Source organism: Peromyscus maniculatus, chromosome 4 (genome assembly GCF_049852395.1).
Source record: "Peromyscus maniculatus bairdii isolate BWxNUB_F1_BW_parent chromosome 4, HU_Pman_BW_mat_3.1, whole genome shotgun sequence".
In the NCBI taxonomy this organism is placed as follows: domain Eukaryota; kingdom Metazoa; phylum Chordata; class Mammalia; order Rodentia; family Cricetidae; genus Peromyscus; species Peromyscus maniculatus.
Genome location: NC_134855.1, coordinates 4505172 through 4520093, shown reverse-complemented (window position 1 = coordinate 4520093; position 14922 = coordinate 4505172). Strand labels below are relative to the sequence as shown.

The following is a 14922-nucleotide window of genomic DNA, read 5'->3' as shown; positions in this document are numbered from 1 at the left end:
CTCACACAGACCTTACTGATGCTCACACAGACCTTACTGACCGCTCACACAGACCTTACTGACCGCTCACACAGACCTTACTGACCGCTCACACAGGCATTACTGACCACTCACACAGACCTTCTGATGCTCACACAGACCTTACTGATGCTCACACAGGCCTTACTGACCGCTCACACAGACCTTACTGACCGCTCACACAGGCATTACTGACCACTCACACAGACCTTCTGATGCTCACACAGACCTTACTGACCGCTCACACAGACCTTACTGACCGCTCACACAGGCATTACTGGACTCTCTTTGTGCCACGGAGCAGTTTCAAGAAGACTCTTCACCTGGCTCCTGAGTGAGCGCAGCCCCAGCTAGCCCAGGATGACCTGCTGATTTAACCTGCTGATGGGGGCGGGGGGGGGGGCCGAGGGCGGGGGCACCTAATGCCCCTGAGAAGCCCCATCTTGCAGAGAGGAACAAGTCCAGAATTCACTTGCCCACACTCAGGGTCAACGCCAGAACCAATCCGAGCCTGGTCACACAGAGGCTTCACCCCTACACAGTTTTCTTCCAGCCAAGAAGCAACTTCCTCTCCGGGCACTTCCCCTGCCTTTGTCCGGGCTTCTCTTCAGCATCTGTGTGTCTTCCCTCAGGGACCACCATGCCATCTGTCTCCTCCCCCGGTTCAGGTTGTGAACGCCTTAGCACTGAGGATCTGTAGCCCGTATAACCCCGCTAATGTTGATGATAATAACCGCCACTGCTAATGTTTCTCGCTGAAGACGCAAACGTTGCCAGGCAGGGTCCTGGGCACATGGCTCTCACTTCCTTCCACTCCTATTTTCTGTGAGGCATCAAGATCACCCCATTTTACAGATGGGGACCCAGCTCAGTTCTACCAAGCTGAGAGACAACCTTAAGAATCAGAATCAGAATTCGTTCTTTTGCTGTTCAGTATGCCTCGGCTCCTCTCTTGGCCTGCCTACTTTATCTTTATACGTAAAAGCAATCTCAGAAGAGGCCAGCCAAAGGAGCCCAAGGCCACAGAGGACTCTGTCCCCTTTCAGTCCCACAGAATCCAGAGTCTCTGGCTGCTCCAAGGTAAATGATTCTTCAGTCATCTCTACACAGGAGATGACCCGCTCAGTGAGCGGGCTCAGTGGGCAAAGGCACTTGCTGCCCCTGTCAGTCTGAGCTCTGCACCTGGACCCACACAGCGGAAGGAGAGAACCAACCCCTGCAAGCTGTCTTCCGATCTCCACGTGCATGCATTCCACGGTGCCTGCATTTTTGGACGTGCATACACACATACACACACATGCAAAGAGAAAAAAAATGTTTTCCCTATCATGGGGTCATATGACAATTATAATTAGATTTTACAAGTAAAAAGACTCATATACACACAAGTAAATAAATTCAACTTTTTAAAACTTTTTTTCTTTTTCCTGGCTGGCCTGGAACTCACTATACAGATTAGGCTGACCTCAAACTCACAGCCTACCTCTGCCTCCTAAGTACTGGGATCAAAGGCAATTTAATAAAGAGCAGAGACTCCTACTCTAGCCCATCCACACGTCAGGCTGACCTTGAACTTAAGCAACGTATTCCACTTGTAACATTCATCATAATCAACACATTCCATGTTTCCCCAACATCCTTCAGCATCCAGTGAGTTCACTGGCAAAACACCAGTTGCTGAGTCACAGGTGGGGTAAAAGGCGGCTCCACGACACTAGCAGGGCCCATCTGGAGTGGGCCTCCTTGCAGACAGGAAGGCCACCTTTGTCTTAGCATCCATGTGCTGGCTCACCTCTGGTGGCACTCACGTGTTAACTGTCCCATGTCCTTTATACTGAACTTACATAAACTTCAGGTGCCCAAACAGAAATACTATGGATATTAGGAAACCCCTGGCTGGGGCCAGCTGCTGCGAGATAATGCCAGGACAGTGCTCCCCAGTCTCACCAGACAGCTGAGTGCTGACCAGCACTGACAGCTGAGTCCCATGACCCTCAGGTACGGGAGGGGCCATGTGACCTCCACACCTGCCTATCTGGGCGGTCCTATCCTCCAAATACTGGAAATGTACCAGATCCTGTTCCAATCAATAAACAATTATAAAACATCTACTGTGTGCCTGGCCTTGTGGGAGATGCAGAGATTGGACAAACCCCTCATGTCTTCCCCTAAAATGCTAACACTGTAGCTGGACAGCAAGGCCTGGAAACTAAATAGACTGAAGGAAAGGGGGTGAAGGGTAAGATATGAGAGCATAGCGGAAGGGGTGAGTCTCAGCCTGTGGGAAGACGGCACACTTCCGCCTGACCTCTGCACTTGCTGTTCTACAGTGAGAATGTAGGACTTCTGTGACCAGACAAAAGTGTATTAACTTAGGTGGTTCTCCGACACTCAAAAAGTAAAAATAAAAATAAATTAAAAATAACAGAGCAATGTTGACTTTGCATAAACATAAGCCATATTTTCTGTTGTTCATTTGCAAAAGGAGCCAAGTTCAAGGACGCCACTTGAAACACAGTCCAGGCTGGTCTACCAACAGAAATGAGTGGCAGGCAACATGGTCTTCGTTTATAAGAATCCAGTTCTCGTCTACATTTTAAATAAATTTCATAAAAATGGAACCAAAGTAAATCTGAGGAGCCACCCCAGAAGCCGTCTGGCTTGGAAAGTTCAACCACAAACCCAAGAGAAAAGGCTGAGTGAAGGACAGGAACTGGGTGCCGGGGGTTCCTTTTCCTCTTCCTCTTCAGGACAAAACTCACTGCAGCTTGGAACGCATCTCTGTCAGTCACTTTCTGTCCCTTCTGCTTCTGCAAAGGTCCTTGTGTGGGGTGGGACCCCGGGAACCAGAGCAGATCCCACCCCCTCCACCTGGCTTCACGCCACATAAACTCCGAGCAAATGTTTAGAGTATTGATCTGAAGGCCAGCCAGCATGTCTGCTTGCCAGGGTGGCCTTGGTTCCCAACCCCAGGGGTCCACCTCGCCTGCTTCCTCCATGGCCTGCTCTGGGGTGGCTCAAGGACAGACAGGAGAATGAGGGGGGGTTTGGGGTGCTGCAGTGAGCCACACTTCTCTCCCCACTCCATTGTGTGGCAGTGTCCTCGAGCTCCAATGGGAAGAGGGTCCACTCCGCGGGACTGCAGTGAGGACTAACCCAGTGGTACTCCTTTGAAACAGTCTTCACTGGTGACCAGGGGAAAGGGAAGTTGCAGTCAGTGACAGGTGACGGAAAGTAAAACAAGGGGGCAGAGAGGAGACCCACATATACACTCCTTGAGACTTCGCTCAAAGAGAGGGGCCTACAGTCCGGTCCCAGGTCCAGCTCTGTGTTGACTTGCTGGCAACCTTCACAGAGGCCTCTGTCCATCAGCCAATTCATGGAGGGCTCAAGTACTTGTTCAAGGCCACAATTAAGAGACAGCCAGCCTTAGGGACTCCTGATGCGTGCGTGCGTGCGTGCGTGCGTGCGTGCGTGCGTGCGTGCGTGTGTGTGTGTGTGTGTGTGTGTGTGTGTGTGTGTGTGTTGCTAGTGCAGGACACCCCTTGCAAGAGCTCTATATCTGACCTATCTCTCTCACTTGCTTTAGGGTTTTCTAACCCTACTTTGGCATGAGGAAAGAGCATTATTTTTAGTACCCCAACTCTTCTGGCAGCACTTCTTTAGTTATGTGATTACCTCCGGCCTCTTGCCTTAAATCGAAGCGCTGGAAGCAGGGAGAGGACTGAAGTTGGCCCTGGCCTGGCCACTGTTTGGACATGTGTAATTGATTGCTTGATCGATTTCCACCCCCCGGTGGCAGATATAAACTGCTCCTCAGTCAGCAGCCAGCAAAGGAGGCTTTCGGTGTGTTTGCTGTGTGTTGATTTGAAAATAATTTGTTCTCTTGGCTCAATGTGAAAATCTTCTCCCGCCCAGACCAGACACTGCCAGGCTCAACTCCTGAGCTGTGGGATGCGGGCAAGTGGGCTACTCTGATGGTTTTAGACCCTCATCATACTCCTAATTCATGACTTCTGGTAGACTATGGGAGCAGGGACAGGTTCTCACATGCTTTTCCTCAGTTTCTCTCCGTTTCCCTATCTACACAAGGAAAGTTTGGCTCATTTTAGTCTCTTTCCACCTCCAACTAGCGCAGTTTTGGTAAGAAGGCTCCACCCACCCCCTTGCCCTTCACCCAAGGTTCCACTTGGGTCCCAAAGGCAAACAGGAAATGTGACATGAGCAGCAAGCCAGCAGTATGTGGCTCGAGAGGGAGTTTCTGAACTACCTCTCTGCCCCAACCACGCGGAACCCAAGTTCCTTTAGGGTGGAGAGTGCCTCTGTCTGGAGGGAGCTAGGCCTCGCCTCTAGGGCATGGGAGGTGAAAAGCAGTAAGCCTGCTTCTCTGCTTTTCAAAAGGAGTGAGTGTCTGCAGCTGGGCTGCACCTCTGCTTCTCCCCTCAGCCTGCGGAGCCTCCCTTCCAGAAGCTTCTGGACTTAACGATGGTTGACTTAAAATTTTCAACTTCCTGATGCTGGAAATGCCGCCCGTGTGCTGTTGAGACCACACTTGCATTTTGGATTTTGATCATTTTCAGGTTAATGACATGCAGTGAGACAGTCCTGCCATGACACTGGGCAGTGGTGGGACCCCAATCCCAAAGCAAAAACCCAAGACCCTACACAGACTACACACCTTACAGTAAGCCAGGACATTGCCCCAGCTAGGCGCACTCACTGAGATTTTGATTTGTGATATTTCATGTCACTGTGGATTTATCCCAGCACAGCCCCATCGTAAGTCAGGCTGGATCTGTTACACCCGCGGATGAGAAAATGAAAGCGAAGGCAACTGTGTGGAGTCTCCCAGGGCAGTGGTTCTCACCACATGGCCCACAGAACCCTGAGATTTTTGAGTCATTTTACTGTATATGATCAAAATACCAGTCCCCTGAGTCCCGGCAGGGGTGGGGGTGGAGGGTGGGGCAGAACTGTGCCAAGATGTAAGGTGGGGTATGCAAATGAGGAGTAGGAGTATGTTCCCACTCTTGGTGACACCCCGCTGGGTCCCAGCAGGCACCCAGGCTGTTCACCTTTCCCTGACCCTAACACATCCTACCTAGAAACAAAGGAACATCCACACACTTTCAGCTGGCTCTGAGGAAGGTGTGCTCAGCACTGTTCAGAGGGTCCACTTCCTCTGCGTGTAGCTCAAAAAGCTAGGCCAGGACTACCCATGGGCACCAGAGGGAAGAAGCCTCTGGTAACGACAGATGAAAATGGACAGTTCTGAGAACCAGCACATCCCTGCTCCTTGAAGTCACTCAGTTGTGGACCTCTACCTCTATCACGCTGTGTGGGAGAGTGTAAGGATACCCATTTTCCCCTGGGGCACTGGGCAGGTGTTACACACTGTTCAAAGAACCCGCCAAAAGTCACAGTGCTGCTAAGTGCTTTCTGCCACTCTGCAGGCAATTCTTCCAATCTCCTGTTCCTGAAGAGAAACAAAGACCTTGATTCCCTAGTTACTGGCTGTCAGACTCTTGCTGCCCTGGCTGCTGTGAGCATTAACCAGCTAGACTACCCGTATGCAAAAGCCGTCATCTTCAACGCTCCATGGAATCCTGGAGACAATGCCACAGTGAAGACTACAGTTGACTGGTACCTGGAAGTACAGCCTCAGCCAGGGATGTTGCAGCAGCCTGTACCGGACCTTTTGCAAGCACAAGCCTTGATGAACTCTAGATAACCCTGCAATCATTTCCTGGTCGGCCAGATGCAGAGCATGTCCCACAGTGGATTAGCACACGGCTTCTTAAGCTGTGGTTTTCGGCTCCACGTATTGGCACGTTACCGAATGAATGAGCCAAAAAACCTTTGCAATAATGAAAGGCTAGGAACATGAAATGACCAAAACCCAACTTAAAAATCAAACACGGAGTGAATCTGAGGTGCTCACCCATGTTGCATCTCCACTCTGGCCTGTTCTGAACACACAACATACAGTTTGCAGTGGTCACGATCACACCTCTTGCCCCACTGTCCCCTGACTACTGTGGCTGCTCAGCTGTCAAAGCCTGGAGTAAATAAAGGTCCGAAAGCACCCCATCAGAGAGCTGCTGCTGGCAGGCCTCAGCCGGTGACTGGCGACAACCAGGCACAGGGGCATTTCACAGCTGAAGGAAACCCGAAGGTCAATCCTCGAACCCTTCTCTTGTACAGATAAACTATGGCTCAAGGAAAGATACACCTCACAGCAAAGGTGGGAGGATGGGAAGGCCAGAAGGCTCCTTACATCAGTCAACCATATTTTGAGTGCCTGTGAGGTACAGGGCAGGACCGGGCTAAGCCTGGGATTCAGTGGTGAGGCCAGCAGGCCAGCTGTCTGTCCTCAAGGCACTCACACCCAACTTGGCAAGTGTTAGCTTTCTAACTGTAACAGTAATTGAGATATTCAGCTTATAAAGAGAATGCTTGCTGGGTGGTGGGGGCACACGCCTTTAATCCCAGCACTAGGGAGGCAGAGGCAGGCTGATCTCTGTGAGTTCCAGGCCAGCCTGGTCTACAGAGCAAGTTCAAGGACAGGCTCCAAAACTACACAGAGAAACCCTGTCTTGGAGGGAGGGAGGGAGGAGAGAGAGAGAGAGAGAGAGAGAGAGAGAGAGAGAGAGAGAGAGAGAGAGAGAGAGAGAATGCTTTAGTTCATGCTTTTTGAAGTTTCAATACAGAGTTGATGGCCTCTGGGGATACAGCCGTTGTGGGGACATGGCAGTACTTTATGTCAGAAAGGAATGCCGCTTCCCTCATGGCCAGGAAGCAAAAAAAGAAAGAAGAGGAAGAGGAGGAAGAGGAGAAGAAGCTGGTCCTGGTAGCATATATGTATGTTCCTAGCATAGAGGAAATGGAGTCAGGCGTACAGGAGAGTAATACCAGCCTTGGCTATTGGGGTTTGGGGCAAGCCTGGGCTATGAAAAAAAGAAAAAGGTTTGGAGAGACAGCTCAGGGCTTGAAAGTATTTGCTGCTCCTGCCAAATTCTGTTCCCAGCACCCACACCCACTACCACCCGTGACTCCAGCTCCAGGGGATCTGATGCCTTTTCTGGCCTCCGTGGCACTCTCGCACACATGCATACAGTTAACTAAATTTCTTTTCATCTAAAACAGAGGAGGACAGAGAAAGGGGGTCTACAGGAACCCATTGCCCCCCCACCCCCGAGTGCATGCTTCCTGTAACCTGAGACTTCTGTCTGGGCCCCACTCCTTAAAGTTCTCAACTCCAAACAGCACTGCTGTGGAAATGGAGCCTTTAACTCGTGGGCTTTTAGGTCCATGGTTCTCAACCTTCCTAATGCTGCACCCCCTCGTGCTGTGGTGGCCCCAACCATAAAATTACTTCCATTGTTGCTTTGTAACTGTACTTGTGCTACTGTTACGAATCGTAATGTAAGTATCTGTGCTTTCCGATGGTCTCAGGTGACCCCTGTGAGAGGGTCACTCAACCCCACCTGTGAAGGAAAGGGGTTGTGACCATGGGTTGAGAACCACTGCTTTAGAGGGATGCTTAGGAGCCGACCTAAAGCTGAAAACAAGGGACAAAGAGAGGGGGACAAGTGTCAGGAAGAGTTACAGAGCAAATGAATGTCGAGTGCGTGTCTGTGTGTGTGTGTGTATGACTATGTTTGTGTAAGTATAGTGTAGTGTGTGTGTGTGTGTGTGTGTGTGTGTGTGTGTGTGTGTGTGTAGGTGTGGGGGTATGACTGTGTTTGTGTAAGTGTAGTATAGTGTGTGTGTGTGTGTGTGTGTGTGTGTGTGTAGGTGTGGGGGTATGACTGTGTTTGTGTAAGTGTAGTGTAGTGTAGTGTGTGTGTGTGTGTGTGTGTGTGTGTGTAGGTGTGGGGGTATGACTGTGTTTGTGTAAGTGTAGTATAGTGTGTGTGTGTGTGTGTGTGTGTGTGTGTGTAGGTGTGGGGGTATGACTGTGTTTGTGTAAGTGTAGTGTAGTGTAGTGTAGTGTGTGTGTGTGTGTGTGTGTGTGTGTGTGTGTGTGTGTGTGTTTAGACAGGCCCCCGTAGCCCAGGCTGGCCTCTAATTTAATGTTGGTGAGGATGGCTTTGGACTCCTGATCGTCCTTTCTCCTGCCTCCCAAGTGCTGGGATTACATGTGTGTTCACCACTCAGCTCCCACCCCAGGCTCAAACAGAAGCCCTCGACAAAGGCCAGGGGAGGGTCTGACCTGGAGCTCTCAACAGTCCCTTCAGTCAGAGGATGCCCCAGACAGGGGATCCCACCCAAGCAATCATCCCCAAACACACACACTAATGAACTCGGTAGGCTGTTTTCATAATGTATACATAAGTGTGTGACAATAATCAAGACTAAGAGACCATGGAAAATAAAGTTCAGCTAGACACGTTCACAAGTCTTACCAGTCAACGGGCCACACTAAGAAGGAAGGAAGTGGCCACACCATCCTTCCTGACCATGGTGTTAGCTATCCTCTGGGTTTGCTTTATCAACTGAATGTCGGCAGAGTGGAAAACGCCAGCCACCGCGGGCTCCCCGCACCTTTCTTCCGGTCTTCAGGCAGCAATTGGAAATGGACAGGGTGGAAATATTTACACCGTGGAAACTGGGAAACATCACACAGCAAAGTGCTGTGTTTGGAAGAACCAGTCACCACATATCTGCCAACACCATTGTCCTCCAGCCGCCTGCGACTGCGAGAGGCTGTGTCTTCCTGTGGATGAGGAGGAGTCCTCAGTCCCCACCCCAGGGAAGGTGGTAGATGCTGCAAGATGCGAGAATTAAGATAGAACTTAAAGGGGACAGCAGATAAATGTGGAGAGAACTCAGGCAGGAAGGGAGCTAGGCACGAGAACAGAACTGAAGCTGTGTAGATGGGATTTTATCCCAGAGGAATAGACGGACAAAGAGCTTGCTGTACTTAGATTCATTTCCTGAAAATAATTCTCGCTGTTCGTAGTTTCTCTTCTGGACTCCTGGGAAGAGTATTATTAAGGCTGGTCCTTAATAATATTTGAGACCTAGTCCTTAACATGTGGGCATTTAGGGTGATTTGGTAGATCTATTTGCTTAAAAGAATACGGTTCTTTTTGATGGAAGTGGTGGCTCACACCTTTAATCCAAGCACTCATGAGGCAGACAGATCTCTGAGTCCAAGGCTAGCCTGGGCTATACAATGAAATCTCATGGGGGTGGGGTGGGGGCGGGTCTTCAACAGTGTCCAGGTCTCTAGTACCCCAGGATAGCTATGTAGCCAATGCTGACTTTCCAACCCTCCTGCCTCCACCTTCCAAGTGCTTAGGCAGCATCCCTGCACCACCATGCATGCTCCATTTATGCTGTGCTGGCAGCAAAACCCATGTCTTTGTGCATGCTAGGCAAGTACTCTACCAACCGAGCTACATCCCGGCCTTTTTCTTTTTGATAAATTAACCCTCTGTATTCAGAGGTTGGGAACATAGCTCAATGGTAGAGTGTTTACCCAGCAAACATAAAGCCCTGAGTTCCTTTCCCAGAACCAGGCCAGGACTGAAGGCGGAGGTGGTCCTCTTTTTAAGCACATCAGAGAGGTTACAATTGGAAGGGCCTCGGAGACTCTTAGCATAAGGCTGCATGGAAAACTCTAGTTCCTCCAGGTCAGCAGTTCTCAACTGTGTGTGGGTCATGATCCTGAGCAAGTCCCTGTGTGTTGTCCAGACCTGACTGGTTCAGTAGCAGCACATATCCTTCCTGGCATCCTCGTCTGCCCCGGGTGCTGGCATCTCCCTCTGCTGTCTATGCCCACCATCTCTGCACATCCACCTTCTGGGGAGACACTGAGCACCTCCCTAGTGATTAAAGATGTAGTATTACAGATGACATCCCAAACTCTCAGTCCAGTTGGCATTTCAAAATATTATTTACCCTTCCTTTGCATGGTACTGGCTAACACACAAACCAGATGTTCCTAAGGATCTACAGGCATCCATCAGCAACCCCAGACTGTCTCCTACCCTTGGGAGTCAAGTCCCCCCAACCTCATTGCGACTTTTGTGAGTGTTGTGGCTTCTCCTCAACGAATGGCAGTTCCTCCTAAGGGACAGCTGGCCCGCCACATATGCACTCATGGACTTCTAGAAGCTGGAAGAAGGCAGGCAGCTGCTCCCTGGGTGTGACTAACACTAATTGACCCCTCTGGGCATCTGAGTGGGTACCAGGCTTGCTCTCTCCTCTGGCTTCCTTTTTGCCTCCAGCCAACACTGCTCTCAGCCTTCGGAGCAGCTGCAGGGAGGTTGGGTTCTCACCAAGGGTTCCTCTGCCTCAGACACTTCCCTCTTCACTCTCAATGCAAAGGTCACATCTTCTTCACTCTCAATGCAAAGGTCACATCTGCAGGAAGCATTCCCGAGTCACCTCAGCCAAGACTCAGGCTTGTCTCTCATGCAGAGACTCAGTGCACACTCAGATGTCTAACCACTGTCTCCCAAGGGGGATTTCCACCTCTCCGCAGGCTGGTGTACAGTCTTAGTAAGAGCTCCATCAATCCTGAATGAATTAACAAACTTAAGAATGGACTGAGGGCCGGGCGGTGGTGGCGCACACCTTCGATCCCAGCACTTGGGAGGCAGAGGCAGGTGGATCTCTGTGAGTTCAAGGCCAGCCTGGTCTACAGTGCAGAATTCCAGGACAGTCGGGGTTACACGGAGAAACCCTGTCTTGAAAAGAATGGAGAGTGGGCAGTTGTGCAAATTTGCACAACTGGCAGAGTCATGGCAAGTCTCCAGCAGGGCACATCTGGAAAGCCACTTCCTGGTGTTTATGCCATCAAGAGAGAGCTGACAACTTGGGGTTCTCTGGAATAGCAGGCACCTCCTCTCTTCGGGTTTTACTTTGAGAATTCCTGTGGGTTTGGATGCTTCCTTTTGGCTAGCTGTGGGTATTCAGGCAGGTTATCTGATCAACCTGGGCCCATGCTGTCTGACTGGCAGGGAAACTGAGGCTCACACACCACCGCAGCCAGAAGCACTAAGCTAGGTGGGACATGACCAGCTCTCTTTCAGCCCACAGCCCTTGCCTAGCCTCAGAAGAGCCCAGACCAAAGCATCAAAATCAGGGGTTCTCAGCCCTCCTAACCCGGTGACCCCGACCATAAATTCATGACTGTAACTTTGCTACTGTTACGAATTGTAATGGAGATATTTGCTTTTTCCGATGGTCTTAGGCAATCCCTGTGAAAGGGTCCTCCGACCCCTCCTGAGAAGGGGCCCACAGGCCCAGTGAAATAGCCTTGTTACTAGCAAACCCTAGGGTCAGGGCTGCAGCTGAATTGGTAGAGTGTTTGCCCAACCTCCAGGAGGCTCTGTGTTTGGTCCCCAGCATCTGATAAACTGGGTGTGGTGGCTATAATCAGGCAAGAACATGAGGCCTTGTGGGGGGTGGGGGGCAATGACAAGATTAGTCCTAACGCCTCGCCCCGCCCCCCCCCAGCGTTTCCAGCAACTGCTTCTTTCTCACCACTCTCTCTCTGTCTCTCTCTGTCTCTCTCTCTCTGTCTCTCTCTGTCTCTCTCTCTCTCTCTCTCTCTCTCTCTCTCTCTCTCTCTCTCTCTCTCTCTCTGCCTCAGGCAAGCGCCTTCTCCGATTCCCTAGGACCCAGCAGCTGCCTCCAGAACACTTTCCCTGGTCACTCCAGGACTCCCAGCCACGCTGCTGGAGTCCAGTATCTAGCTGACGTGACTCACTCTCCCATTTCACTCTCCCTTCCTGGCCAAGCCTCAGTTTGCCTGCAGGTGAAACGGAGAAACAATTCCTATCCAGCTGTCCTCCCAGGATCACACAATCTCGCTTCTCGAGCTATCCACTGAGTAGATAATTCTGGTCTTATCAATTCTGTGACTCCTTCCCGCTTCTCCCCAGAATCCTGCGATCACCCCACAGTCAGATGAGTTCATTCTTCCAGGGCCTGTCTCCCTCCCCAGCCTGTAAGAAGTGCCAAGCCCTCCCTTCCCTCAGCTTCCCGCCTGTCTGTCTACATGCTCCTCCTCCATCTTACTCACTCTGTGTGGGGCCTTGCTTCCACAGGAAATTTCCACAGCTTCTCTCAATTCCACGTCCCAAAGCCCTGCAGCCTTCTGGTGGAGACTGGGCACTAAGATAAGATCAGCCCTGGCCGGAGACCTAGACGATCCATTGCTACTTCCTCTTTTTAGATAGGAAGGCTTCTCACAAGTAATTCTGGGTAAGTATGCTAAGTGATGACTTCTGCCTACAGTCTGGCCTAAGACTCTCAGCTGCTCTTTCACTTTCCAAATGCCTCCGGCCAGCCTCCTCTCAGGAGGGAAGGCAATGTTCCCAGGAGCCCATCTATGGAGCAGGACTCAAGTGTGACAGCCGTTCAGGACTGAAGTGTGGGACTGGAGAGATGGCTCAGTGGTTAGGAGCACTTGTTCTGAAGGCTGGGTTTGTTCCCCACACTCACATGCTGGCTCACAACCATCTGGAGTTCCAGTTCCAGGGATCCAATGCCCTGTTCCGATGTCTACAGACACCAGGCACACACACTGCACATACACACATGTGAGCAACACACTTACACTCAAGATCTAAAGAAGGAGAGAGAAGGAAGGAAGAAGGAGAAGGGAAGGGAAGGAAGGAGCAAAGAAAGAGAAAGGAAGAAAAGGAAGAGAGAGAAAGAAAGGAAGAGAGGGAAGGAAGGAGAGGAGAGGGAAGAGGTGGGGTGGGGAGGGGAAGGGAAAGAAGGAAAAAAGGAAGAAAGAAAGAAAAAGGAAGAGCAAGGGACCCCAGGCAGTGTCCCCACCAGCCACATCAGCCGCCAGTGTGTGCCATCCAGAGAACTCTGGGGTCTGTAAAGCCAACTGTGAACTCTCCAGCTCCGTCAGGTCCCAGAAGGAAAGAAATAACAGCACCTGGTGGCCACGCAGCTGAGGCTGATGCTGCAGGATGCCCAGGGGACTGGTGGAGAGGGAAGGAATGCCTAACCCACCTAGGACACAACGAAGAGGCTGACTTCAGAGAAAGGGCAGTGGCCCGATGGGCCTTGAAGGATGAGTAGGAGTCTGTATAGGCCAGACTTGGGAGGGAGTGTGTTTGTGTGTGTGTGTGGGGGGGGGGGGGAGTTCTAAGCAGGGCTAAGAGGGTCCCAGGAATTGCAGTAATTTCTGAGGCTGGAATAAAGATTGAGGTATGTGGGGGTGAGGTCAAGGCCAAGGCCAAAGTGCAACCCTTGCAGCATCCTGCATGTCACATAAAGGAACATGTGCTTGGAAAGATCAAAACACCCCATCAGCTTGCTGTCTGGTGAGAGGGCTTTGACTGCAGTGTTGTGAGCACAACAACAGTGGCAAAAGCTACCGGTCACACGCCGTAGACGTGAGCTAACACAAATCAGGCGGTGAAGATGCGCACACGCTGTAGACGTGAGCTAACAAGTCAGGCCGTGAAGATGCGCACGCGCCGTAGACGTGAGCTAACAAGTCAGGCCGTGAAGATGCGCACGCACCAGCATAAGGAGTTGTGAGCAATGGAGACTCAACAAGGCTTCCCTTATCTTCTACACCTAGATGGGGGGGGGGGGGGTTCCTCACCATGTAGCCCTTGGCCTGGAACTCACAGAGATCCACCTGCCTCAGCCACCAAACCCAGCATGTCACTAATCGTTTCCACTCTCAAACTCACCTCCCTGTAGCTCCTTATTGTTTAATCTCTTTCCTGGGTCTTCTCAAGTAAACATCTTTCAAATCTCTGGCTTAAGAAGATTGAATCATCTTAAACATACCAAAACAATGAGACTGAAGCAGTAATTAATTAAGTCTCCTGGTAGGCCTTACAGCCACGAGGGCCTAGAGGAGCTGTGGCCTTACAGGCAGCTCCAGGGAAGGTGGGAGAAGGCAGGAAGGGCACAGCAGCCTGGTTTGGCCTCAGTTAACTGCAGGGTTGCAGCTCCTGGGGTGGTGAGATGGGGTCAGCTGAAGAGGGCCAGCTGCAGCCTTAAAGACTGTGCCTGGGGGATGCCTGTACCTCCAAGAGCACCAGAGGGGTGCCGGACACTCAATGGTTACTTCCTCAGACCCAGGGAAACGTTTAACTAATTGATGATGATGATGGGTGGGGTGCTGAGCGATCCCTGAGCCAGAAGGTGAGTGTTTCAGGTGGACTGGAGATGAAGGACGGGGTCCCGGTGCAGCTTAGACCATGAGGGGAAATGCAGGCACCAGGAGAGCCTATCCGCGTCACAACACCAAATGTCAGCATCACAGCTAGGATGGAAAGGTGTCCCGGCAGCCCAGAGCCAAGGAATACCACAAAGTTACACAAACTTCTCACAAGAGATTTACTGGGAGGGAAAAAAATGAGGAGGGTGGCCGCCTCTGCTAGGGTGAGAAACAGCAGCACACTGAACAGGATACAGGGCTTTTATAGAACTTCTTGGGAAGGGGGTGAAACTTCTCAGGGTGGAGCTTTCCAGGATGGAGATTGGTGGGATTTCATGTCCAGAGATTGGGCTTTTTACTCTGTAGGTTGAGGGCAGGGTCCAGCAGTTAGAGTATTCTGTGAGTGGAACCTGGTAGTTAGAGGCCCTTGGGGAAGGTCCTGGCCACTGGTATAGCTCGAGGGGCTTACACTCCTCAAAATGAAAAACTCAGGACCATACAGATTCATTGCTGAATTCCAAACTTACTTTTAAACAATGTTTTTATTGTCTTAATTTAATTTATTCGATTTGATGTCCATGAGTGTTTCTGCCTGAATGTATGTGTACCACGTGTATGCAGTAGCTACAGTAGCCAGAAGAGGGCATCAGATCCTCTTTGATCCCCTGGGGCTGGTGTTACAGATGGTTGTAAGCTGCCAAGTGAGTGCTGGGAATCGAACTCTGGTCCTCTGGGAGAGCAGCCATCTC

The 14922-nt window shown here is 51.0% G+C and overlaps 1 protein-coding gene across 4 annotated transcripts in view; it reads right to left on the bottom strand.

Annotated features, from left to right (window-relative positions):
- The window catches only part of Ggta1 (glycoprotein alpha-galactosyltransferase 1 (inactive)), a 78237-nt gene that overhangs the window by 46812 nt on the left and 16503 nt on the right, over positions 1-14922 (bottom strand). The window contains exon 1 of one of the 4 annotated variants that reach the window (XM_015988767.3): positions 12059-12213. The exons of the other annotated variants lie outside the window; for them this stretch is intronic. The gene's annotated coding sequence lies outside the window, so the exon portion shown is untranslated. Of the gene's footprint in view, positions 1-12058; positions 12214-14922 lie in introns of those variants that run through there. 4 annotated transcript variants of the gene reach the window in all.